The sequence below is a fragment of the Eriocheir sinensis genome, chromosome 33, assembly GCF_024679095.1.
Source record: "Eriocheir sinensis breed Jianghai 21 chromosome 33, ASM2467909v1, whole genome shotgun sequence".
NCBI lineage: Eukaryota > Metazoa > Arthropoda > Malacostraca > Decapoda > Varunidae > Eriocheir > Eriocheir sinensis.
Window position 1 is genome coordinate 9133571 of NC_066541.1, and position 25815 is coordinate 9159385.

The following is a 25815-nucleotide window of genomic DNA, read 5'->3' on the forward strand; positions in this document are numbered from 1 at the left end:
TGTGTTAAGAAAGCGAATGAAACGACAAAGGAAGAGAGAGGAAGAGTGAGAGAAGGGGAGCACTCAGGTAGGCCATGCACAGTTGGTATATGATGACAGTATTTACGCGACACGTCCTGACCTACATACCTGGTGTTCATGTGTTCAGAAAGCGAATAAAAACGAGAAAGGAAGAGCGAGTGGCAGAGACAGAAAGAGAGAGAGGGGGAGCACTCAAGCAAACATATCCTCCGCCGCCAAACTGGGTCACGTGCGGGAGAATCACTGAAAAGAGAAACCAAAACACACCTTCCTTCGTTTCCTCCTCCCTCTTCCTCTTAGACACACCTTCCTTCATTTCCTTCTTCTTCCTCTTTTTACCCACCTTCCTTCATCTCCTCCTCTTTACCCCACCTTCCTTTGTTTCCTCCTTCTTCTCTTCGACACACCTTTCTTCATCTCCTCCTCCTCCTCCTTCTCTACTTTGGCCTACCTTCCTTCGTTTTCTCCTTTCTCTTCCTCCTCGGCCACTTTCCTTCGTTTCCTCCTCCTCCTTCTTCCACTTCGGCCCACCTTCCTTTCGTTTCCTCCTTCCTCTTCCTCTTCGCCGACGACACACGCAGCAGGGGCCGACGAGCCACCGCACCGAAAGAGGGTTCTCGGGCAAGTTCTCTCCGGGGAGTGAGTTAGAGTGAGTTTCAGCCCCTCGTGGCCCCGGCGGGAGGGAGGGCGACACCTCGGCCAGTAAATATTGACTTAAATGGCTTTCGGGCACCCCTGAGATTTGACCTTGTCGCTGGTTGGTGGAGAAAGGTTCAGTTGCCCTCCCTCCTGGCCCTCCGACCCCTCCCTGGCCTTCCTTTCTCCCTCCCTGCCTCTCTGTCTCACTTCAACCCTTCCCCCCTCTCTCCCCTCTTTCTCTCTCCGCTGACGAGAGTTGCGAAGATGACTGTGAGAAGGGCACGCCATTCCTGAGAGAGAGAGAGAGAGAGAGAGAGAGAGAGAGAGAGAGAGAGAGAGAGAGAGAGAGAGAGAGAGAGAGAGAGAGAGAGAGAGAGAGAGAGAGAGAGAGAGAGAGAGAGAGAGAGAGAGAGAGAGAGAGAGAGAGAAGGAGCAGGGGGGAGTGTAATTCGTAGAAGCAGTCAACAAACACAGAAGTTGGAGAGAGAGAGAGAGAGAGAGAGAGAGAGAGAGAGAGAGAGAGAGAGAGAGAGAGAGAGAGAGAGAGAACACCGTCCACAAACACAAGTAGGCGTCCAGCGGGTCCAGTGGAGTTCGCTTTCCCCTAAACCCACTCACGTAATGGCTTGTCGATTCCACCTTTATTGGGTCTACCTGGCCGGCGAGGAGGGAGCCAGGGAGCAGGTAATCCTAATGGCCCAGGTGCATTACAAGAGTAGTGCTGAGAGATGCCTTTAAACTTTTACCTGCGCGCGGCATTACACCTGTTCTCGTTCCCGGTGCTAATTAGATGTTCCTTGTTCGTTGGTCCTTTTTTTTTCGTTTTTTTTTTTTTTTCGTTTTCCCTTGTGTTTGTTTGTGTTTGTGTTTGTTTTGCAGAGAGGGTACGGAAAGTGTTTCTCTCTCTCTCTCTCTATCTATCTATCTATCTTCCCATGTCTTTAATGGACATGGAAAGTGCAATATTCTCCGTTTTGTATATACGTGATACAGCTTTTATTCTTTTTTCTTTTCCTTTTATTTTCCTTGACAAGTTGTGAATTTTGAACAGGTTTTCGTCGTGTCTTTCGTGTGTGTCATGTTCGGTGTCACTTTTTTTTGTTATTATTGTTGTTGTTGTTGTTTTCTTTTGTTTTGACAATAAATGGAACGGTTTACTTTTTTTGTTTTCTTGTTGATCGCTGGTTTGTTGTTTGTCGGTTTGTTCCCTTCGCAGTTTCCTTAACGGGTTGTGGTTTCGGGGGATTTGCGTGTGGTGACCTTTTGCGTGTGGTGACCTTTTGCGTGTGGTGACCTTTTGCGTGTGGTGACCTTTTGCGTGTGGTGACTTTTTGCGTGTGGGGACTTTTTGCGTGTCATGTTTGCCCTGCTTTGAGTGTTTCTGATTTTTGTTGCTGCACACAAGGAACAGATGCACGTTTTATTTTTCCATTTATAGAGTTATGGAATAAACTCTCTCTCTCTCTCTCTCTCTCTCTCTCTCTCTCTCTCTCTCTCTCTCTCTCTCTCTCTCTCTCGTGTGTGTGTGTGTGTGTGTGTGTGTGTGTGTGTGTGTGTGTGTGTGTGTGTGTGTTGTGACCTTTTCCCTGCTATGATTGTTTTTTTATGTTGGTTATTCGGTAGATACGGAATAACTGAATGCTTCTTCTTGTTCTTTTTTTCTTTTTTCTTCTTCATCTTTGTCTTCTTTTCTTCTTTTCCTTCTTTTCCTCTTATTTTTCTTTTTTTCATAATTTTCTTCTATTTCTCCTTCTTTTTCATCTTCTTCATTATCTTCATCTTTTTCGTTTTTCTTCTTTTTATCATCGTCTTCGTCGTCTCCCTCCTCTTCTTCATCGTCTTTTTCTCCATTTCCTCCTCCTCCTTCCTCTTCTTCCTCTTCTTTTTCTTCTCCTCCTCTTCTTTGTAACGAGGTGAGAAGTGAACTGGCTCTCATGCGTGCGGTGTGGCGTTGTGACTTTCTCCCCGCGTCATGTTTTTATTATTGGCTTCTGGGAGGCGGCGGGCGGGTCGAGGTTTGATGAAGCACCGCCGAACCGCACGCGAGTTAATGGATCCGTTGGTAGTTGCGAGAATTTTAATTTCCGCCGGATTGTTTCACATAACTCGGACGCTTTGTTTGCCGTTGAGTTCCCTGCCAGTTATTTCATTACTCCTCTGCTGCTCGCTGGTTTGCCCGCCGACCCTCTAATCCTTGACCCTCCGTTCGAATCCTTGTAAGCGAATCACCACACAGGTCAAGGAGAGATTATTCATGTGTTTGTTCACTTTTTTACAGTAAGGAAAGTATCTCAAAGGCAAAAATAAATGAGAGAAAAAGCCCACAAATCACTGATCCTATAAATGAGAGTATAGATGAGTGGCCAAAGGAGAAACATATTTAGCTTCGAATCCGTGTACCGACAGACACCACACAGGCCAAGGATAAATAATTCAGGTGTTTGTCCTCCACAAGAGCTCAAGGACATAGATAATTTAGGTGTTTTGTCCGTCTTATGAGGCTGGTCGAGGAGCAGATCCAGTCTCACTCTCGAGGACGTAAGGATGTGAGACGCTGGACGAAGACTTCTGCCATTTAAACACAGGGACAAGCATCGATATGAAGGTTGTGCGCCACTTTCACGACGTGCAAACAAATGAGCCTCAAAATCATCGACCAACTCATAAACCATAGCACCGAAAAGAAAGGAATAGTTAGTGAAGGATGGACAGACTGTTAACGGTGTTTGTCTTATTCCGTTTTCACCTGACGATGATCAAGGATGAGATTTACTCCCTTGGCTAATTGTACCTGGGAAACCTGGAGATGGTAGATTCTGGGAACATGGACGTCAGAGCCAGCCTTGAGGACTCTAGGTTAGTCAGTCGGACCAGTGTTCCAGGTAAGGGATTTACATCTAAACCACAAATACATAGTTAAGGAGAAGGAACGGCGTGCAGCAAGCGGCCTATGGTAACCCCTCGTAATCTAGTTCGCGATGTAATTAACCGCCTGTCAACACCTATAAAGGACCTAGCGAGGGTTTGAACTGAACGTCATTTCCCAACGTTAATCACTTTTCGCTCCGACTCCCAGGTAATGAATGAATGCACGCCGATTACTGGTTATTATGTAACGATTATGTATGGAACCTCCAAGCCCCGCTACCACGACCTTGACTTCCCATTTTCTCCTTTTTTTAACACCAAAGGATGCACTTCAAGGGTAAAACTAAACAAAAAAAATAATAAGCGCTGCTCCTTCATAAAAATAAAAAAATAAAATAAAAACAGCACGAGTGGCCAGAAGAGGAGGTCAGTTTCGGAAGGAGAGGTGACTTGATACTCGCTAGTTAGAGCCTATAGAACTATCTTTCAGAGGGCAACTATAGTGTGGTAGTTTGCACGGTTACAAAAACTAGCAAGGCGTTATAGCTAAGATTATGTATGGACGGCAAGAGAGAGAGAGAGAGAGAGAGAGAGAGAGAGAGAGAGAGAGAGAGTTAAAAATCCCGCCCTGGATCCTTTATTTTCCGTAAAACCCCCAACACGTCCTCAACTAATCCGGGCGGCGTGTGTGCAGCCTTCAACAGTCCCTCGGCGCTCCTTCCCGAGGCTCCTCGCTCTTCTTCCATGTTGTTGTATTTTTCTCCCAGTTATGAAGTCTTCAACACCAACACGCTTAATTTGTTTCCCGAAGAGCCCGGCAATATCCAGCGCGTGCCAGGGATTCTTCAAAAGAGGGGAAAACGAGTGGGAGGAGGAGGAGGAGGAGGAGGAAAGAAAGAATTATTTAAACGAGTGCCGACGTTTAATCCCTTAAGATGTGGAATATCCGAGGACATGCTTCCGTGAAAAGTGTTTAAAATTATGATCGTCTCGGCGGTACCTCGTTCGTTTAGAAGACTGGAAAGGGAATCGTACCCTGTAATCATCTGAAAATGTAACTTTTTTCCATGCAACGCAGACATCCGGAGGGATCCGGATGTGTAAGAAATTAGTTCGCACACTCGTTATCGTTTGAATCTCCTTGTGTGTTTATGAAACAAAAGATGTTCCCAGTTTAAATAAAGAAATTTGGTAATGACATGAACGTCTGATGTATATCATGGATAACGAAATATCAATAGAAACCATCATCATAGTACATAGAGGAGAGACCTTTTTGATCCTGCTTCAGAGATTCGAATGTTTCATTCGATGGTTTCTGAGCCGCGCAGTTCAGAGTGGCAGACCAGTCAGTGAGTGAGGCACAGCCAGGCAGGCAGGGAGGTTTTAGGCTGGTGCTCAGTCCTTTCCTAGCGCAGAGAATTACGATAGAAGATACTGCATAGGCGTGAGGCAAGACGTTTGTCTGGGTGCCGTGCTGCTGCACGGAACTGCAGCTGCCGCCCCCGTTGCAGTAATAGCCGGGATAAAGGCATCCAAGGTGGAGGACGGCACGGCCCCAGCACTGGTTAGGTATGTAAACTGGTGCGAGATGTATGGTGATCGAGTAAGAGCACCGCTGAAGTGTGTCGTGTACAGATGGGCACCACTCCGTAGGGAAAGAGGGAAGTACCGAGCAAGCGGACGGAATGAATAGTAGAGGCCCGGTCGGTTAAAAAAAAAGTGCTTGTTTCCTTGAAAATTATTGTGTGTAATTAGTGATTGATTAATGTCACGCCATATTATTACTCTACAAAAATGGTTAAAATTCGTTTTAGTACCGTGCCAGTATTTCATTACCTACCATATGAAACCTCAAGCTTTTCATATATCTTTTCTACAAGCGTTCAACAATCATGGAAACGCTTTCAAAATCCAATTCAAGGACTATCTATTGTTGAAAATAGGGGATAACATTCCCGAAAGCGTAGCCTCCTTTGGCGGCGGCTCCGGCGGCGGTGCAGCCGGTGTTGCGAGAAATAGGCTACATCCTCGCAGAAATAAGTCGCATATACATGTGGGGGGGTCCAGCCCCCCCTTGGTTAGAAGGGGGGGTCGAGGGGGGCGAAGCTCCCCCGTTAGCAGGTCGTAAAGTTCGGTTGTAGTAGTTTAAATATGCTCCCCCACCCTAAACCTTCAGCGAGCTATTTTGCGGCTGCGGCGGTGACGGGACCGTCGCCGCGGCCGCCGCCAAAGGAGGCTACGCTTTCGTGAATATTATCCCCTATTTTCAACAATAAATAGTCCTTGAATTGGATTTTGAAAGCGTTTCCATGATTGTTGAACGCTTGTAGAAAAGATATATGAAGAGCTAGTGATGTTTCATAAGGTAGGTAATGAAATACTGGCACGGTACTAAAACGAATCTTTACCCAAAATTGTGTTAAGGATTTTTTTTTTTTTTTTGTGAAGCGCCTACCTCCCTCCATGGGGGCTAAGGGTAAATTAGACTAATGACATCCAAGTCTAGAAGGTTAGTGGATCAGGTAGGCCTTGCGCCGGTCAACATTAACTGTACATTTGTCTCGTCAGTTTAGTGCATCCCAGCCAACACCGTGTAGTTTTGGCACGGTCTTATTCATCTGTGGATCACGCGGCGGGTCCAGAAACTACACCACCAAGAAAAAATCGCACCTCGACAGGCTTTGCTCTCTACGTCATGTCAGTGTTGCCTATTTTTATTTTATTTTTTTTATAGATTTTTTCCCTTAAAGTAATAATTGTCTTGAAATTCTAGTTTTAGTTTTTTTTTCTCTCAAAAAAGGGATATTTTTATGCCCCAGCAGCAGGACAAAGGCCTTTCCAAAGGTCGTCTACCTTCTTGTCAGATGTTAAATTACCTCATCATCCACCAACAAATGTTGTAGTTTCATTCTCCCACCTGTTTCTGCACTTGGGTTGCTTAGTATCTGATGGCAGTTCTGTACATGATATGAACTATTTTATTATAAAGTCCATCTAACTGATAATCATGTTAAGAAAAAAATTAATGTAGTGTTCCAGATGTTAAGATAATTAATTTCAATAAAGGAATGATATTTTTTAAGGCATTAAGTTTTGCAATGCACATCCTGGACATTTTCATGAAATTACATCGTTTTTTTTACCTTACTTTAGCTTACAATTATCAACTGTATCTGTCTCTCCCTCTCCCATTTTCTCTTGATCATTGAAAAGAAGAGGGGACAGTTTCTTTGCTTCTAGATGTGTTTGACTTTGTACTAATAGTTTGTATGATTGCAGGTTTGTGGTGATGTGGAGCCACCAGCCACATAGCCACATCCCCTCCACTCTTTCTTAAGCCCCAAGAAAATCCCTCCACAGCTTTAGGGGAAGACATGACATGAAGAGCTCGTGTAGTCATCCATCGTCACCAATCGGTCAGGTATTTTTTGTGTAATAAGTTTTTATTTTTACTGGCCAAGGTTGGTTCACCTTACCTATGCTTCTGTTCCCTTAAAAAGTTTCATTTCAAGTAATCATTTAAGATTTGTTTGTCAGATGTACAGGCAGGGCAGGGGGTGGCTGGGAGACCCTGGCAAGTCAGTGGAGACACACAAGGCAGGAAGGAAGTGTTAATGATGCATTAAGGGAGAGAAGGAACGGGGAAGGCTGGAATTGCTTTTACCCTGCATTTAGGGAATCCCTGCAGGGAGCAGACCATTAGAGCTACAGGCAGATACTGCCATTAATGATGCAAGTATAGTGTCCAAATTTAGATAAAGTAATTTGTTTATTTGTGCATAACCTCAAGCTTTTCCTTGCCCACCTTGACCAGTTAGTTTTAATGAGTTAGTCATAGTCATCAGGGTCACAAGAGCAGCAGAAGCGATTCAGGGCTCTGCTGAGACAGTTAGCAGGATATGAGGGACATTATTTGAAGGGAGGGCAAGTGAGACCATCCTGAGTAAGGCAACCTTTCTGACAGACGTATCCTGCAGGACCATGGCCGTAGTCAATCCTGTGTGAGGTGCATTGGCGTCAGGAAGGAACAGACCCCTGATAACTGCTTTGCTCTTAACTAAGGGATGCACTTGCTTGTTCTCCCTTCAAACAATGTCCCTCTTTCCAGTCTGTACTCCTGAGCAGAGCCACATTTTGACTTGGCACTGGTGTTGTGGACCCCAGTTGCCAGACCTCGGAGAGTATTATTAGGTATAACCGTAGAAACCACACTAGCAGTAGTGAAGTTTTAAAGACAAGCAAACTTTGCAGTGTATATTTATTTAGTTAAGACATACAACTAATAAATGCTGAATTATAGTGATTCACTAATTTAAAAAAAAAAAAAAATAAATAAAAAATCGGCCACACTGCTATAGTCTGTTCACTTAAGCTAGATTCCTGGTGCCTAGGCAGGTTGGTAAGCTTGCAGCTGATTGGCTGCTCCACTCTCCCGCTAACACTCATGTCGGACCACATCTTGCATGCTCGAGTGAGACATGTTTCTTTATTATATGCCATAGCTCACCTCATATACACTAGCCAGTTTTGGTTGACACCATCAGACTCAGCAGTGACTGTAGAATCAAGATGTATTTTAAAAACTCGACAAAACAAATAAGAAAATGGTATTACGATGAGTTGAACTGTGAAGATGTTAAAAAAATGTTTATAACATGTTTTACTTATGCTCGGTGTTTTCAACAGTTGTTCATTGATTGCAGAAATATATTATTACGTTACGTAGGAAAATCTCTCGTGAACACGAGTGTGATCAGAATGCAGATAAAGCTCCACGTATTGAAAACACAGGGTTACTTATAGCAACATTTCACTCGCCCCAACCATCGCGGCGTCGAGACACCCTGTATGATGATGTTAAGAAAAATGAGTGTCGCGCGCGCCATGATGGTTGGGGCAGGTGACATGTTGCTATAAACAACCCTGTTTTCAATATGTAGAACTTCATCTGCATTCTGATCACACTATCGTGTTCATGAGAGATTTTCCTACATGTAATAAAATATTTCTGCAGTTAATGAACAACTAGAAGCAAGGGATCCAGTTGAAGTGAAGAGACTATAGACTTTTATCAGGATTAAAAAGGAAATCAGTGATGAGAGGATGTTGGAGGGTAAGAGCAGAGATAAAAGAAGCTGATTGGGAGAGCTATAAGGAAGATTTGGTGGGGATGAAGCTCAGTGAGATCACCAGTAGATGAGATGAATGGGGAATTTAGAAATGTAATTGCAGTAACAAAATTGGACAGGAGTAAGAGCTGGTATTGGAAAAGAGGAGATGGAAAGGAAAATAAATATTAACAGAATACACTTTCCCCCACATTCAGATGTTCACTACTCACAGATTCGCAGATTTTCCCAAATTGCATAAGACATCCGCAAAGGAATTTTTGTGGCACCACTTTAAACATTTATGATCTGTCCAGCTGTTCCTAATGAAAGTATGCTGTATACATATCAGCTCTACATACCATAAACTGTACTGTAAAATATGTAAACTTCTTAGAAATACAGTCATTAAAATCTCGCTTTACTGTTGGGTACTCATCATGAAGTCTCTGCCATTTTCTTTCTCAACTTAAGGTGCTTAAGCATAGCGAATCTTGCAAATTATTTATTGATGAATACTTCTATAAAAATCAGATCACAAAAATGTGAATCTGATGATAAAAACTGGATCATAACTAAAAGCAGCTGTTCAGCTGATCATAAAGAAACAGATGGTATGTCAGCACAGCGGTGGGGCTGGACAGGTACTGGTATTGGTACAACAGTACCATCTACACAGGTACTGAGCAGTCTGGTAACTGTTAGTACCACTATCTCCTCAGCCCTGCCAAGAGATCGTCTGTTCATTTGTGATCAGCTTAACAGCTGCTTGTAGTTATGATCCAATTTATTACCAGTTTCATATTATATTCATTACCAGATATTTTATAGAAAACATCCATTGGTAGATAATCACATGGTATAATATGCACCTTAAAATGAGAAAGAACTGGTGGACTTTGTGGTGAGAACCTAATAGAGAAGTTAAATTTCAATGACTATGTATTTGTAAGATTTATGTAAAATACAGTACAATTTAGAGTACATATAGTTGATGAATGATGATATTTGGTATTCTATGCCACTTTATGCATGCATACATTGTCCTTTCCTTAAGAATGCCCTAATCCTCAGCAGGCAGACCATGAATGTTTGAAATGGTGCCACAAAATTTTCTTTGCAGCTGCCTTTGTGCAAGTGGCTGAAAATCTGCGAATGAGGGAATCCATGAATACAGGGGAACAAGTGCATGCAGTATTCAGCCTGGTGAGGAGCAAGAGAGATGAAAAACAATTAAGTATGTGTACACTCTTATTCTTCTTGGTGTGTATTTAGAGGAACTAGCTGTGAGGAGGAAGGCAGGATAGGGAATAGGAGGCTGGACTCATCAAGCCACTTACAAGACATGTCATTGGTAAATGTCCACTACGAACACTTGTGTTCAGGCGGCTCTGATGGAAATGAATGAAGTGACAGCCTGGCGGTCACTTCATTCATTGCCATGAGAGCCACTGAAAGATCAAGAGCATTTATAGTGGATGGAGTTATCAGAAGACTTAATAACAATCTCATAAGTGCTTTGAGAGGGTTAGTAATAAGGTGGTGAGTGCTCTTTTTATATGCAGAAACACATACGTGGACTGGATGAGAGATGTAGGGCACCAAAAAAGTCAGTAATGGGAAGGGGGAAAGTCCTCAGAGAATGGACGGAAATGAGTGAAGAGAACTTAACTGATGTGAATGAATATCATGGTGGGTAGGAAGATGTAAGTAACCTATTTATCCCTCCTTTTCAGTTGTGAGAAAGTGCAGCCAAAGGACACTCCTTGGTCTTTGGTGAAGAAGGGAATTCCTAACTTAGACCAACTTCAATCTTGGATTCTCTTCTTGCAGGTGAAGGCAGTGTCTGCCATCCAATTAGTCTCCCATCTGCCTAGCACCTCTGCAAGAGAATCTTTGTTCAGCAGAGGGGAAGCTGATTATAAATAATCACATTTTAGTACACCTGTGTATGGTTTGCCTTAATAGGGGCATATCAATGCCACACTCTTTACATATGCATGGCAGGCTATGTTGACACCTCCATACAGTTTCAGCTTTAGTCCATTCAATTGGGCTGGATACCTGTCCCCTAGCCGAGTAAGTAAGGACACTTCTCATTGACTGTTGGCAGACGGGTGTTTGACGTCTTTGTTGCCCAACAAGGTAGCCTAGTTTCAGAAAATATTCACATTTCTCTACAAAGTACACAAATTTTGACACGGAAAAAGCAGTAATTGTACAACTATAACACGTTTTTCAAAACTGTGTAAAAAAATAAGGTAAAATTATGATGAATAGATTCAAGTCAGAGAAAACAGTAAAGAAATGTAAGTGCTTAGACATCATTTTACTAATCAAATATGCAGCAATTATAGCACAAATAGAATAGAATATTTGTTTTTGTGCATGAAATTCTCCTGAAAATTATGGTACTTTGATATTAGATAATGTGATACATGAGTAGACAAGAAACGACTTGTACAAAGTTGTACGATCATGAAAGGTTATTCTCTGACTGCTATTCAACATTATTGTTTTACCCTATTGAGTTTTGAAAACCACATTGTATTAAGGCCCGTCCACACGATCGAGCAGTGCTCTCAAGCACAGGCGAGTGGTCTGCCCGTTGCTGGGCTTACCGCTTGTGCCCGCTGAAAACCTAGTAGTTTTTCAGCGGGCACAAGGAAGTTTTTCAGCTGACACAAGCGGTAAGCCCATCGACGGGCAGACAGCTTGCCTGTGCCTGAGGGCACTGCTTGATCGTGTGGACGGGCCTTTACCCTATTGAGTTTTGAAAACCACATTAGAATTGTACAATGATTGCTCAAGACAATGGTGTCAACAAAAAATACCATACCTATCTTGTGTAACAGATGCACTAAGTTAAAAAAATGTGAATATTTTTTTAAACTACACGTGTTAGGTGAGATTTTCAGACATCCTGCCTGCCAACAGCCTAGTCAGCAGTGTCCTACTTCCTCAGCTAGGGATCCAGCCACTACTGGGAAAGATCCAGCTAAAGTGAATAGTACATAGTAAGCATATCAAGAAACTAATCTGGAAATTTGTATTTAGGTACAAATCTACGAGTATGTCACAGCTCAGTTGTACAGAGCACATGTTAATAAATTAAGAATACAGAACTTGTTTTCCTTTTCCATGAAAGTTTGGCCAAGTAAAGTGGTAGCAGCATGAGGCAAGGGATGTAGAAAAGTACAACAGTAGTACTAAAGACCTGATAATCATCCTAACTACAAATTCCTATGCCTGGGGAAAAATCCCGCCCTGAGCAGTCAGCATGCAGCCCACCCTATCAGGCTGGTCAATGGGTACCTGGGGAAGAAACCGGTAACTCATATGTCACACTGAACTGTGTCCAGGGATAATGGGTTATTACCCACCACAGCCTGAAGGGCCAATGTGAAGACGCTGAGCAAAACATCACTTTACCTTTCCTTTCCTAATTAAAGATGAAAGCAGTGAGAAGCTATGAGAATCTAAGGAAGTTTATGACAGCAATGAGAACACAAGAAAGACCGAAGTAAATTAATAAGATAAAATGGGAAATTAGGTATAATGAATGGGCTGTCATACACTATAGCTTTGCTTTGCATCGGTGCTCATCTCCATCACCTTGGTCCTCAACCCTGTGGTGGGTAAGGACCTACTGACACAGGACACAGCAAAGGTAACAACTGGGGTCACCACAAATTACCTTCCTTAGGTTTCCCCAGGTACCATTTATCAACCAGCCCAAATGGGAGACAACAGTTAGGTGGGCTGCTCGCTGACTACCCAGACCAGCATCAAACCCAGTCAGTCTGCTGAGTAGTAGGTAGGCATTCTAACCACTACACAATGAAGCAAGGTAAGTGCACTAGTTGTGAAGGTCAGAGAAAGATTAAAGAAGAAAAAGGCAAACTAAAATGGAGACAACCTAATTAGAGGATATAGAGAGCAATCAAACAGTAATAAAATTAATTGTGCAATCCAGAGGTGAAATATAGGCCAAGCAAACTGAATCCCTGCATTAGTGATGTACTAGATACCAAATTTAAGAGCACCACAGAGGCAGAGCCAGATATCTGTTTTTCATAAAATGCAGTTGCAGATAAAACTGCAGTCAAGATATTAATTTTTGCGGATGTGGACACAACTGCGGATTATTTTTACCTCCACGTCCAGGTTCCGGATTTTTTTAACAATTACAGTAAATTGATGACACGTGCGGTAAAGCATGAAACACCAGCCCGGGTGTCCGACCACATGTCTGTGGTGGATGAAACACTATTACCCAGAGTATCTGTACTATCACTATGCATTGTCTTCATTTGACCACACAAACCACCATAAATGTCCATGCAAATCATTCTGGGGAAGAAATTCTGTTATTTCAGTCTGTACTGAGGGACAGCCTTGGACATAAACCTCATAAATTCCACATCTCCCTCACGGCTGAATGGGAGACCATCCATCACTAACATTTCTGATATATATCTGTCTATCTCTTTGCTCTTAGAATGAGACGTGTCCCACAATTCAACACTTGTAAAACACTCCTCAACTGTTCTCTGTCTAAAATCAGACAACTTTCTGCAAAGGAGTTTTTACCGAATCTTTTTTTCTCTGCACTTTTCTTCTTCTACCAACTCAGCCTATTGTTCTTTGTGTTTAGATATTAAATAGTTTTTCAAATTAGTGATTCCACGTCCTTTTCATGAACAGAATTTGTTACACAGTAGACACTGAGCACTGTCACTAGATTCTTAAAAGAAAAAATCCACATGGCACTACTATAGTCTGTTCACTTAAAGCAACATTTCACTCGCCCCAACCATCCCGGTGCTCGAGACACCCTGTGTGATGATGTTAAAAAAAATGAGTGTCGTGCGCGCCATGATGGTTGGGGCGAGTGACATGTTGCTATAAACAACCCTGTGTTTTCAATATGTGGAGCTTCATCTGCATTCTGATCACACTATCGTGTTCATGAGAGATTTTCCTACGTCATGTAATAATATATTTTTGCAGTCAATGAACCGTTTAAAATAGTGAGCATAATTAAAACATTATAAACATTTTTTAACATCTTCACGGTTCAACTCATCGTAATACCATTTTCTTTTTTGTTGTGTCGAGTTTTTACAATACATCTTGATTCTACAGTCACTGCTGAGTCTGATGGTGTCAACCAAAACTGGCTAGCTCGTATATGAGTTGAGCTATGGCATATAATAAAGAAACATGTCTCACTCGAGCATGCAAGATGTGGTCTGACATGAGTGTTAGCGGGAGAGCGGAGCAGCCAATCAGCTGCAAGCTTACCAACCTGCCTAGGCGCCAGGAATCTAGCTTAAGTGAACAGACTATAGTAACAGTTCCTGAAGTCATGGTTGTTGTGACTTAGTCATGCATGTGGTACAAGCAAAGGCAGATAATGATGTGGAGCTTTTGTTGTCTGAAAATACAGATGCAGATTGTAATGCAGATATTAATTTCACAGCGGAGACTCCACAGAGAAGGTGGCGGAGGCAGATATCCGATACATTGCTACCCTGCATCACAACCATGCAAGCACAACGAAAATACACACTGAACACACAGCATAATTCACACCACCAAAACTCATCTGCCAAGTAATGGAAGAAGTCAGACATGCAGAGAGCAATTGGTAGCAGTAGTGGTGATGGTGGGGTGGGCTGGGGTGGGCTGGGCTGGGCAGGGTGAGTGCCTAGAAACGGTATAACTTCTGCCTTTCTTCATTCCTCTCAACTGTCCTCTGGATTGCCACTACACCTGTGGAAGGACACAGGTGAAAATGGATAGTCTTCCCCAACCAAATAAACAGACATACTTATAACTTATCCATGGTGCAGTTGTGTGCCTAGCCACGAATCTGCTAGTCCAGATTCAAATCCCAGCCTAGGTCCCCTCTTACCCTCCCATACTGCTGAACTTGGGCATATGGTAAGTAAGCTACAGTTTGGGGACTCATAAAAAGTCTCATAGTATATACACCCCTATTTTGAGCAAGACAATTGACTTAAGGCCTTTTCTGAAGACCAAGGGCCAATTATTCTGAGCTCTAAATATCAGATACATATATGCAAATTAGGGTTGGTGTCTGGCATGCCCATTTAGGGTTCTTAATATTACTGTTGGGAGCTTACAATAATGCTGTATATGGTCTCGATGCTAATCTTTGTTTCATTGGCCCTTGAACCAGTGGCAGGTGACAACCCACTACCCCAGGACACGGAGTAAGTGTAACATCTGGGTTATTACAATAGTTTACCTTCCCCTAGTTTCCCAAGGCACCCATTTTATTAACCGGCCCAAAAGGGAGGATGAACAGCAGGGTGGGCTGCACACTGACTGCCTAGGCTGAGATGTGAACTCTGGATCCATAGTTAAGTGTGTTAACCACTACACCAGGGAGGCAATTTACTGTTGGTGGATAATTTCACCACCAGCAGGGGGCCATGTTCTCCTGATTATTTAAATGTAACCCCTCAATGGCACCACCCAGGAGAGAGGGAGGTATGGCAGAGGCCTCAAAATATCTCCCCAGTCAACAAATTTCTCAGGATCGATGATTTTAAATAATATCTAAATCAAACAAATGAATGTTTTCAATTTTAGAGGAGGTCCTTTCCTTGCAAGGTTTCGTTTTGGTATGAGCCTCTCTGACACCCTTGCTGTAACTTAGGAATGGGCCTCCAGACTTAGACCTTACCAAGACTAATTCCCTGCCAACCACTTGACTATCATTTCTTTCTTGTAATTACTGGAGAGGGAAGACGAATACGTCAAAAGAGACAATACATCAACCATTTGTGAAAATGAATACACATGACCATCCATACCTTTAACAATGATAATAAAAAGACCAACTGCGATGTTTGCATACCTCTTACTCCTCCATGTTCCACTTATCATCTTGATCATTTGTCATTACCCTTGGAGGATGTATCACCTCTGACAATGGAAGATACACAAACCAAATATGTAAACTTATAAATAACTACCTTTAATTATGAAAATAAAAACCATCAACTGCCTATGTGCTGGCATACATGTCAGCGTACCTCCTCTCTTTTATACACCATTTTGCTTGTCATTACATTTGTGGGGCGAGATTCTAAATGTGATGTGGTGATGATATGCCTCAACTAAATCATCTTGTCTGCTAGCCTTGAAATGGTACAATCACTCCCAAAAGTCAGGCACACCTCATGAACTGTTCACGGTTACAGAGTGGTGAACAGCAGCACGACTCTCAACATGCATATGTGTTATGGATGTCTATGCAAAAATGACTTCAAACAATGCTACAAATCTTCAAATGATGCTGCATAACTGCCTTAAAAAATGTTATAGTGGAGAGAGTGGCGAGGGCAGGTGACTGAGATAACATTGTGATAACATTATGCATCTTCATAACAAGAAATAGTATAAAATGAACATCAATTTTTTAATTTTTTTATTAATTCATGTTAAGGATTTTTCTCTGGTCTGGTCAGGGCAGTTATGGTAGTGCTCTGCTACTGGTAACATGTAACCCAGTACAACCAGCTGCATTATCGGGTATTCTGCGACTAAACCGGCGACCCCACTAGTTTTGTCTTGGACCAGTAAGGAGGGTGTGCTGGACCCCCAGGTGGATTAAAATCAAGACCATTCTAAGGGCAGATGAACTCATGTTTATCAGAGTCAATGGCCATCCAGTTCCAGCTATGGGTGAAATAGTGGGTGGTAAACCTCATAGCCCCATGCTGCCTTGTAGGGTTTGCCTTTTTCATTCAGGCAAAGGCTAGGGCCACCACTTAAAACAGGTGGTTGAGTAAGCAAGGGCATGCACCTGGAAAATCTTGCACCAAAAACTGAAAATACCTCAATTTCAAAGAATGGAGGAGAGCCATAAAGCATCCAACTGCTCAGGAAGTGAAAGCAAACGTTAAACGAAACGACGATGATGATTATGTTAAGGATTTTGCTGCCATGAAACTATAAGGCATATAACTGCAAAAAAGGACTTGGATAACATTCTTTGGAAGCAAATTTCTGAAGTGAAAAAGAATTATAAAGACATGAATGGGTAATCTTGTTGCGTGACTGTTCCTTCTTAGTTCTCTTGACTTGTCTCCAACTAGGATTTTGCAAGATCTACCACGGCAGAATTAAATCCAAAATAATTAACTAAACTATAAACTCACCTTCCATAATCCTACAAATGTACACATACACATCACTAATTATGTATATCTGAACGTAATAAGGGGTCACACTGAGTCGAGATTGAGATGTTTTGGACATGTACAGGAGGAAGATGTTTAATATGGTGCTGCCAGGCAAGAGGAAAAGAGGAAAACTAAAGAGAAGGTTTATGGATGTGGTGAGGAAGAACATTCAGGCAGTTGGCATGACAGAGAAAGCTGAAGGGGACAGAGATTCACTGTAATGACCTCTAACAGGAACATCAGAGACAGGAAAAGGTCTCTCAAAAGGAAGTCTTGTTTCAGGTGAAGTTGGTAACATTAACTAAGTCAGAAAATAGTTAGGTTTGGAAAGAGTTCAAGTCATAGTAAGACAAAATACCGGACTGTACAAAGAGCTCTCAGGAAAAGGAAGTCTCCTCTCCCAATGTGGATTTAGGCTGGGCATGTTCATCAGGTTGGAAGAGTCAGTTGAAAAAATCAAGTTATTCGCAGGACAAAAGACCTGATTACAAAAGCCTCACAATGAAGTCTCGGTTTCTGTTTTAGGTCAGGGTGATTTTTTCATGGCACCATAAGTAGTTAGGTCAGGGAGGTTAGTTAGATAAGAAAGAGGAGTCATGGGAAGGAGGAAAAAGCTAGCTGTGCATATGTTTTGGGAGAATATGTTTTGTTTCCGGAGGTGATGTTAGGAAAACTTAGGTTAGGGCAGTTGGTTAGGCAGGGAAGAGTTTCAGTCAGGAAGAAGAAAATAGCTAACTGTACAGATGTCTTGGAGAATGAGTTTTTTTTATCCCAGGGTAGTGCTGGACAGTTAGGGTTTGTTACGAAAATTAACTAAGTAGGAAAGTTAAGTCCAAGGAAGAATGAAATACCCAATTCTGAAATGGGTACTCTGGAGAAAGTAGTCTTGGTTTCTGAAATATTGTTAAGGCAGTTAGTTTAGTTAAATAAGTTACCATACATGCTTCAGTAAACGGTGACCTCATGCAGCAGTTAACCCCTTATAGCTATAAGGTGTTCTTTTAAGAATAAATTTAACCTCTTAGAAAAGTAGTAGTAGTAGTAGTAGAATAGCCTGTTCCAGCAATTCTGACAAAAATAATGTTCACTCTATGGCAAGAGCTTCACCCCTTTAGTGCATCTCAGCCAGCATGTTGTGATTAATTGATTGGACTCTATGACCATGGCATAAGTATCATGACAGCATGAAGTGGTCAAGGCTGGCGCCACAACCCCAACCTCTACTTTTTTATTTGTTTCTGGCTGAAATGGATTTTCAGTCATTAACTCTAAAAGTGGATGTTAGGCTTTCAACTCCTACTCCACCTAAACTACAAATGCTACTAGAGTCTATGTTGTGTCACTTGAAAGAGCAATTAAAGGTCATTTTTTGAACTGACGAAAATATCAAATATTTCAGTAAAGAAAAATTATTACAACGTAAAATTTGACATGTGAAGAGATGTTTTCTATCAGAAGCAATACTCAAGCTTTTTCATCGATATTAATTGCTGAAATTTCAATTATCTTTCTATGGCCTTTATTTCACATCAATAGACTGAAAATTACAGGCTGTGAATCACTCCTTTTTAACTCCTATACCAAAATGTAATGAACCAAATTTCATGAAACCTACATATGATCATCACTACATAAGCATATTAGATAATCAAAGTCATGGGACTAAAACTTTGGACCCCCTATGCACCCCTTAAGGCCAATTCCCACTATTCATCACGTCACCGTTTCATCACCGTTCTGCCAAACAGTGCATGTCTTCACACCATCCATCATGATTCTGTCCAATTACCACTCATCCTCTGAGTAGGCATGGAGTCTCATAGATTTAAAAAATACTTCTAGTGCAGTATCTTGGCAGTAGCCTACCCCTGAGGTCACAGATGCAAGTTCTTTCAGTGGTCATGGCAGTAGCCCAGAACTGAGTCCAATGATGCAGTTTTTTCCAGTGATGATGACATTAGCCTAATCCTGAGTTAACAAATTCAATTTTTTTTAGGCACTTATAATTTAAAAGGACAATAATAATTTGATTCCAGAGATTATATCACAGATATTAATAATGTAATAAAGTTTAAGATTCTTACCTGGTCTGTTTAGCTCTTTACAATTCCATATTTTTTCATTATACATAATGTCACCACCTCTGGTTTGACATATCATAAAGTTCTTCACATGCACGAAGAATCCAATCAAAGTTTCATCCATGATACAAAGTCTAAATTACTTCACAGCAGTTCATCTCGGTACTATCATGTCACATCAAAATATTCTAATTCAGAGACTGTGATGTGACGTGATAGTGCTAAGCCAAGTGTGTGATGGTGACGATACGTATGGTGTGAACAGATCCATTGGATTACGTGGAAGAAATTGTAACGGAATGGTGAAGCGACGTGATGAGACGGTGATGTGATGAAAAAATATCACAAGTTCTGAAACTACTAGTTTGGGGGCAAACTTAAAATAGTAAATAATAAAAACAGACTCTGGAACCTTTCACATACCCAAAGTTGTGCTCCATGGTGGTCATCTGAGACTCAAACTACACTTTGTGGAGTTCAGAAAATTTGGCTTCAAGACACTTCAGCCAGTGTTGGAGTTTGGGGCCTCATTTGGGTTCTGTATCTATCCTTAGATCTGCCAAGAAATTCCAATGAGGTCAAGTCACAGTAAACAGAATAGATGTACTCCAGCTATTCTAAAGGTATCTTGGCAAGGAAAAGTTTGAGTGTTTAATGGGATGGTGGCATTGTCTCCACCACCTTAACACTATCACGCACGTGGACGCGACATACGAATCACTATAATTGTCTGGTCAAAAAGCATGGCTTCTGATTGACGCGACTGTCGCATCATGGGGACAAAAAAAATTCACCAAAAATTCTGTAATTCTCATTTACGTGTGATATTTGGTCTGTAGACAGGCTAGCACATGTCGGCTCAAGGTAAGCTGATAGACCCTTCTTGCCGGGAAATTTTCCTGGGTGACTGGTGACGCGAACAGAAAATCTCTTCAGTTGACTCTCTCTAGCGGTCGCAGATTGGTTAGTATGTGGCAGGGGGCAGGGTTCAATATTTTTTTCTTTCAAGCTTAACTCATCAACTATACATCATATAAGAAATTTGAAACTACCATTGTATAGGTAATGATCTGTTCTTTAAGATGAAACCATAAAAAAATAAACTATAACAGATATGGAGATAAGTGGAAAATGGTGAATTTAAAAAAAAAAAAATTCAAATTTATGACCGTATAATTGGTGTATCAAAATTCCATTTGTTGCACTAATTAGCTCATAAATGTCTGCTTCTTTTGTTAAAGAACACAATTTGTTATATTTTTACTCCTTCTATGTCAAAATGTGAGTTTTTTATTTCAGAAATCAGTTCGCGTCACTTCAACTCACGATATCTCAATAAAATATAAAACAAACATTACTTTTTTTTCTTTCTATATTAAAGAGCTTACAATTTACAGTGGAATGTATGTAATTTCATAAGTGAACCGTGCAAAAGATTCAATAAGTGAGTTTTGAAAAAATTTATACTGTGCGCTCTAGGTACCAAAATCAGGCCTCCCAATAGCCAGTTAGGTGTGCGTTTTGGACAAGAAAATCATATGGGAGGGTGCATGCGAAAGTGTTAACTTTGTTATAAAAGCACCAAAAACTTTCACTTTTAGTGCAAAAAATATGTCCAGAATGCTCTCACAGCACTGAGCTCCTACCCAACACACATCATTGCCCACCTGTATGATGAATGACTCAAACCACTTCCAGACATACCGTGTTCACTTGATTGCACAAGAAAAATCGATAATTCTTCTTCTGATGTTTAATCATTTATATGTGAAAACAGAAAACAGCTTTTACACACATGAGGTACACCAGCCCTTCAAATTTTCAATTTAAATATGTTGATTTTACCACAACACTTCATGCAAATGTAGCCATAGGACATATGTATTTCTAAGTGTCTTTAACTCATTGGCAGAAACAATTAGCCAATTCTTTGAAAACATCAAAATTTCCCCCAAAAATAGTTCTGTCCACCAGTTTAAGATGAGTGTAGTTCTGTAATCTTACCCAGATGCACTCATTAATGTATCACCCTGCAATAGAGTCCTCTAAGTTACAGTTTCACTATCAACAGGCAGGCAGTGCCACAGAAGAGCCTGGGAATGACCAACACAGAGGACTGAAGTGGAACACTCATGCAGAACAAGTTAGCTCAAAGGCATCTCACTCTCTAGGACTCATCAGGCAGACCCTGGGTGACTGCAGCAAAAAAGTTACAGAAATTGCATACACGGTCTAATTCAACCCAAAATAGAACATATCACTGCCTGGAACGGTAAAGATTTGTTTTAGTACCGTGCCAGTATTTCATTACTTACATACCTTATGAAACATCATTAGCTCTTCGTATATCTTTTCTACAAACGTTCAACAATCATGGAAACGCTTTCAGAATCCAATTTAAGGACTATTTATTGTTGAAAATAGAGGATAATATATTCATGAAAGCGTAGCCTCCTCTGGTGGCGGCCGCAGCAACGGTGCCGCCGCCACAGCTGCAAAATAGCTCGCAGAAGGTTTAGAGTGGGGGAGCATATTTAAACTACTCCAACTGAACTTTACGACCTGCTAACGAGGGGGCTTTGCCCCCCTGGACCCCTCCTTCTAACCAGGGGGGGCTGTGCCCCCCCTCCCTGGACCCACCCCCCACATGTATATGCGATTTATTTCTGCCAGGAGGTATTTCTCGCAACATCGGCTGCACCGTTGCCGCGGCTACCACAAGAGGAGGCTACGGCCTTCGTGAATATATTATCCCCTATTTTCAACAATAAATAGTACTTGAATTGGATTTTGAAAGCGTTTCCATGATTGTTGAACATTTGTAGAAAAGATATATGAAGAGCTAATGTTTCATAAGGTAGGTAATGACATATTGGCACGGTATTAAAACGAATCTTTACCCCTGGAACCTACACTAAGATATAAAAAATCAGTGTTCAGCGACAAGAGGCATACTTTGCCGTGCAGGAGTACAGCAGGGAGGCAACCGTGACAGACATGCTCACCAAACAGAGCTGTCTACTGTGCGCACCGGGTCACAGTGAACACTGGCACACCCCAGGTCATGGCACCTGCCAGCGGGCCACAGCCATAAGTAACAATACAGGCAACCAAGCACTTGAGTTGGCGGCACCCCCTCCTGCCCTGAGGTGCCTGGGATGGACAGCACCAAGCCTGGCTGGCGGCGGCACATCTGCACCCCAGCACAGCGGCCACCGCGGATCATTACACTCACGACCCAAGGTGTCCGTGGCTGCTGCGGGGACCCCCGAAACACCAGACAAACCTCGCCCCACCACCCTGGCCTGGTGTGGCCAGCACGCCTCATACACCATCCTCATGACCTCGCCCTCAGACGTTCTTTCCTTTATAATTATATACTCACCAGCAGTAACAGTCAAAGACTTGTAGTAAGAGTAAGGCCGCCGGTGCTTCCTCTTCAGTGTTTGAGGGGTCCGCCGCCGCCGCCGCCGCCTCGTTTGTTTTCCCCCTCGAACTTGATGTGCCGAGAGTCACGTGACTCGTGACGTCACTGCAGCAGCGACAGGGTTCGGCACCGATAAATTTTGCTGTTTATTCTGGTTAATGACAACCTCATCTTAATAGAAAGTCCACCATAGTATCAGCTAATATGTAAACAACTCATAGCCATCTCTGGTATGTATCAAACATAATTTCTGAGTGAGACATCAAATTAGAAATCAACTTTTTTCGTCCTGTATTTACATACTGCCTTGTATCGTAGATGTATCATGTGGTGATGAAAAATGTCTCTATAAAGGAATTCTTCATATTTTTTTTTCTTTTACATATATTGGACAATGTTGGTTTACCGCTGTGGTAATAGTGGTTTTGTTGTCTCTCCGAGCCGAAGTAAGTCTACGGTAAATATTTTACTTAATTCACATACCTCTATATGACAGAGAGAACAAAATTAATGTTTGCACAAAATCACACAGAAATCCTGCGTCAATGCTGGGAGCCTGTGAACGGTTTTATCATATATTTTGAAGGTAAATAAAATCCTTGTGTCGAGACAAATGAGCGTTGCCAGGCGCCTGTGTGTGTGTGTGTGTGTGTGTGTGTGTGGCGGGCACGCGGAGTGAACATTCAAAGGACGGCCCCTGCTATTAATTAACCTGTGTAGTGTTTGAAAGGAGCTGTGCGAAGGGTTTCAAGTGTCAGGTAGGCTATTATTACTCTTTGTGCATGGCCCCATCGAAGGAAATGCAATTATCTTACCTATGTAAATTAATATAATAGTGGCTGGCAGTGACGCGATCTTTCTCAGATGAGCGTTTCTTGACAACTGCTGAGCAGCCTCGATCAGCAGGTTGACTTAAGAGTGGAGACGCGTAGGAGTACCACAGGAATCAGATACATTCGGTACAAGATGTTTCATGTGTCGTTGGGTATGTTTTCTCCGACATCGTCTAATAATTTCTCAATTTGGGTAGGCGGTGGCTGAGTGGCTAGCGTGCGGGCCTCGCTTTCACCGCGTGATGGACGACACGGGTTTGAATCCGCCGCTACTACCTGGAATTTTTCAGTCACCACCGAGTGGCTTAATAAAACTCACATGCTGTCCTGAATGTAGTGCTGACTTGCCTGATGGGCGAGCCTCCCATAACCCACTTAGCTAGGGGGGTACCTCTTTGGCCGACTGATAAAGGAGTGGCTCTCCCGTTACGCTGGTCGCGGGTTCGATCCCCGGTGCCGGCAAACCTTTCCTTGTCTGGATTGATTTCTCGTGTGTTTCGTTACATGCAGTGGCCGTGTGGGAGTGGAGTTAAGAGCAAATTCTGGCATTTCATGAAGACCACCCATCAACCCGGACTCTAGAGGAAACCGTCCAAGTGAATCAAGAACGAACTCCGGGGAACAGCACGAGCCAAGAAAAGATGGCGCCACTATAAGAAAACATTTGCCTGCGCCATGACGGGCTGGGGCGAAATATAACATTATTACACACAGAAAAATCCACGTTAAATCAGTATTCACCCCATAATAACTTAACCCATAATGTTTGCCTGACCCTTGGCTGGCTTCGGGGGGTTATTAACTATCTCCCCCCTTCCATACCTGCCTACCTGTGTGACTTGTGAACTATATACTCACGGTGTTCAACTTCAAAGGGCATTATAATCCCCTGTCTGACTTTGGGGGGTCATTGACTAGCCTATCCAACCCCCCCCCCCCTTTACGCGCCTGCCTACTTACCTGTCCTGCTTAACTTTGGGAGGTCATTAACTATCCTGCCACCCAAACCTACCTGCCTACCTTTCCTTCGGGAGTTGTACTGCCTGACGGGGTAAAAGAAGGTAAACATCATTAATTATTTACTCCATTATTTGTCAGCCTGGCCTCGTGATGTACAGCAGAGGGTGAATTATGGCGCTCCCCCCTTTTATATTGCTCACTTTATCAATGTCAACTAATTCACTAACACACCACTTCAACTTCGCTATGGCAATAGTTTACTTTTTTTTATTCGAAGGCTGCTGGAATCTTTAGTGGCAGTCATTTTTCACCTTGCTTTCGCCCTTAATTAATCACCGCACTCACCCACGCATTCAAGTTTTATGGTTCTCATTTGTGGTATGGAGTTTCTATGATAAGTGTTGCCAGCAAAGAGTGCGGATCTCTGCTTGTGTGTTCGTGTGCGAGTGTGTACCTATTTGTATTTACCTATTTGTAGTCTACTGTGCCAGAGCTAAGCTTTAATAGTCCCGTCTCCGTATCTACATTTATCCAACCTTTCCTGTGCGTGTGTTTGTGTGTGTGTGTGTGTGTGTGTGTGTGTGTGTGTGTGTGTGTGTGTGTGTGTGTGTGTGTGTGTGTTGCAGAAGGGTTACACTGTGATATCTTAATGATGCTAAATACATCGCCATTATTTTAGGCCATTTTATCTGAAGTGCTAGGTCTTTCATCTTCCCCCTCCTCTTCTCTTCTTCCTCTTCTTCCTCTTATTATTATTATTATTATTATTATTATTATTATTATTATTATTATTATTATTATTATTATTATTATTATTATTATTCAGCTACACAGGTTAATTAAAAATGTTGGAATAGAGTAATCGACCTGTAGAGTGTACCATAAGAGGGGGGGAGGGGAGAACCATGGCCGTGGGGGTGGTGGCGATGGTGACAGAGGTGATGAGTTATGACGCGTAGGCCTATTGGTGATAATTAAGGTATTGGTGATGTTGCTGCTGGGAATGACAATGGAGTGGCGTGTGATGTTATTGGTTTTACTAATGATGTTGAGTGATGGTGTGTGTAACGCAGAGTTGGAAAAAACATGATTTAAAAAAATCGATTTATTTGATTGAAATCGGTTTTTTTTATTCTATTTTTTTAAAATTATCTTTTTGCATTAATCCTTGTTTGTTTCCACTGATTATTTGTTTCAGTCTTACGAGGCCTTTTTCTTGTATCAAACTTACCCAATGTTAAATGAAACCATAGTTTAATATACATTACCCAAGAAGAGGTTTTCACATAAAAATCATAAGTAGGATTAATAGTTTAACTTTTTTTTAATTCTTTTGAATATTTTTCTTGTAAGAGATGGCAAAGATTCACTGGTGCCTGAATTGCTACAGGACCAATACAGGATCAGTACAGGACAAGTAGGCTTGATACTTGTCCTGTATAACTAGTTCACATGTTCTTCCTTCTTCCTTATTATATATATATATATATATATATATATATATATATATATATATATATATATATATATATATATATATATATATATATATATATATATATATATATATACTCTAAATCATTATATATTTTACTCTTGATATAACACATATATCATTTTAAATACAGTATATTTAATTTTGATTTAAATGAT

At 41.8% G+C, this 25815-nt stretch overlaps 2 long non-coding RNA genes across 5 annotated transcripts; one reads left to right on the top strand and one right to left on the bottom strand.

The window, feature by feature from the left end:
• The first annotated feature begins 4685 nt into the window (after window positions 1-4685).
• Window positions 4686-11529, top strand: LOC127006696 (uncharacterized). 4 transcript variants are annotated; one of them, XR_007759699.1, is made up of 4 exons: window positions 4686-5100; window positions 6811-6952; window positions 9763-9876; window positions 10376-11529. It is a non-coding gene; the product is annotated as an uncharacterized LOC127006696 (long non-coding RNA). The 4 variants fall into 4 exon arrangements; XR_007759701.1 differs by having other exon boundaries at window positions 10473-11529; XR_007759702.1 differs by having other exon boundaries at window positions 4687-5100; window positions 9763-9845; window positions 10473-11529.
• A 2529-nt stretch (window positions 11530-14058) lies between these two features.
• On the bottom strand, window positions 14059-22582 carry LOC127006697 (uncharacterized). Its single transcript, XR_007759703.1, has 2 exons — window positions 22328-22582; window positions 14059-14417 (listed from the first exon to the last, which is right to left on the bottom strand). It is a non-coding gene; the product is annotated as an uncharacterized LOC127006697 (long non-coding RNA).
• Between the last annotated feature and the right edge of the window lie 3233 nt (window positions 22583-25815).